We start from the raw sequence: 2500 nt of genomic DNA on the forward strand, positions 1-2500 counted from the left end.
CCGTCAAGCCCCTCGCCGGCCAGGGGCGGTGGGGTTCAGGCCGGGGTGGTGGGGGAGAGGAGACATTGAACCCCCCTTCTCCCTCCGGCGGAGGGAGGAGAGCGTTGGGTACCCGGAGGCGCGGGGGGACGGTCGAGCCGGACCGCCGCCGACCGCGCTGGGACTAGGGTTTTCGCCGAGATGCGGGCGGACCCGGGACCGGTCGTTACCGGGCGGGGGGTTGCGCACCGTCCATTTTCCCCTCTGCCCGCCCTCCAACCCCGCGCGACCCGGGCGCTCCAGTCCGACGGCACTCGGAACAGGAAGCCGGAGGGCGGCGCAGCGGAGGACGCGTGGCGAGGCGGGAGCGGAGACGCGCCAGCCGTCCGGTCGGTTTCCCGGGGTCCAGACTAGGTCGGGACTCTCGGCGCGTGTTGACACGCAGCCCCACCGCCTCGCAAGGGCCCTGGCCGGGCCAGACGCGGCGACGGGAGGCCGCGCGCCTCGGGAGACCCCCGAGACGGCGGCCGCGGGCCCAGAGGCCCGGCGACGCGACCGCCTGCGGAGGAGACCCTCGGCGTTTTGTCCGGAGACGTCAGAGCTGCTGCAACTGCCACTCACGGGGTGGGGAGCAGAGGAGCGACCGGTAATGATCCTTCCGCAGGTTCTCGGAAACCTTTATTCTGACTTTTACTTCCTCTAGATAGTCAAGTTTGATCGTCTTCTCGGCGCTCCGCCAGAGCCGTGACCGACTCGGCGGGGCCGATCCGAGGACCTCACTAAACCATCCAATCGGTAGTAGCGACGGGCGGTGTGTGCAAAGGGCGGGGACTTAATCAACGCGAGCTTGTGACCCGCGCTTACTGGGAATTCCTCGTTGAGGTGAGAATGGTGCAATCCCCAATCCTGTGCGGTGGGGGTTCAGCGGGTTACCCGCCTCACAGGCGAAGGCCAGGCACGCGATCCACTCAGTGTCGCGTGGCCAGGACATCTAAGGGCATCACAGACCATGATGTGGCTCAATCTCGTGTGGCTCGCCCTTGTTCTCTAAGAAGTTGGACGCCCGTGCCCGGACGCGTAACCTAGTTAGCATGCCGGAGTCTCGTTCGTTATGGGAATTAACCAGACAAATCGCTCCACCAACTACCGGCCGTCGCACCACCACCCACAGAAGTCGAAAAAGGCTATCAATCTGCTCAATCCTTTCCGCCTGTCCGGGCCGGGGTGAGGTTTCCCGTGTTGAGTCAAATTAAGCCGCAGGCTCCCTCCTGGTGGTGCCCTTCCGTCAATTCCTTTAAGTTTCAGCTTTGCAACCATACTCCCCCCGGAACCCAAAGACTTTGGTTTTCCGGAAGCGCTGCCCGGCGGGTCATGGGGTGCGCCGCCGGATGTGTTCAACCAGTTTATGGTGGGGCCTAGCGGTATGATCGTCTTCGAACCTCGACTTTCGTTCTTGATTAATGAAAACATTCTTGGCAAATGCTTTCGCTTTCGTCCGTCTTGCGCCGGTCAAAATTTCCTCTGGCAGCACAATACGAATGCCCCCGGCCGTCCCTCTTAATCACTTTGGCCCCAGTTCAGAGAAAAACCCACAAAATAGAACCGGTCTATTCCATTATTCCTAGCTGCGGTATTCAGGCGACCGGGCCTGCTTTGAACACTCTAATTTTTCCAAGAAGTAAACGCTTCGGACCCCGCGGACACTCAGCTAAAGAACATCGAGGGGCGCCGGGGGCGGGGGCTGGGACAGACGGTAGCTCGCCTCGGCCGGACCGTCAGCTACGTCCGAGATCCAACTACGAGCTTTTTAACTGCAGCAACTTTAAGATACGCTATTGGAGCTGGAATTACCGCGGCTGCTGCTGCAGACTTGCCCTCCAATGGATCCTCGATTAAAGGATTAGAATGTACTCATTCCAATTACAGGGCCTGAAGAGTCCTGTATTGTTATTTTTCGTCACTACCTCCCAGTCGGGAGTGGGTAATTTGCGCGCCTGCTGCCTTCCTTGGATGTGGTAGCCGTTTCTCAGGCTCCCTCTCAGGAGTAGACACAGTTCCACCGTTACCGTGGTGCCATGGTGACACAGAAGTACCATCGAAAGTTGATAGGGCATTCGGGCTGGGCGTTAGCGCCACGGAGGGCCAGCGATCGGCCAGGGTTATCTAGAGTCACCAAGGCGGCCGGGCACCGAGAGCTGTCAGGTTTGGGTCTGATAAATGCACGCATCCCCGGAGGTCAGCGCTCGTTTGCATGTATTAGCTCTAGAATTGCCACCAGTTATCCAAGCCAACGTTAGAGCGATCAAAGGAACCATAGCCGATTTAATGAGCCATTCGCAGTTTCACTGTACCGGCCGTGTGTACTTAGACTTGCATGGCTTAATCTTTGAGACAAGCATATGTACGCCTACTGGCAGGATCGGCAGGTAGCCTCGGAGTCCTCTCGGAGGGACAGATGCAGGGCGCGCCCTGGAGAGCGGAGCACCAGGGCGGCGAAGCATTGAGGCGGCGAGAGCGGGCG

Source organism: Brachyistius frenatus, unplaced genomic scaffold (genome assembly GCF_029030835.1).
Source record: "Brachyistius frenatus isolate BFR_SWC_R1_liver_20210118 unplaced genomic scaffold, ASM2903083v1 Contig_785, whole genome shotgun sequence".
Taxonomy (NCBI): Eukaryota; Metazoa; Chordata; class Actinopteri; family Embiotocidae; genus Brachyistius; species Brachyistius frenatus.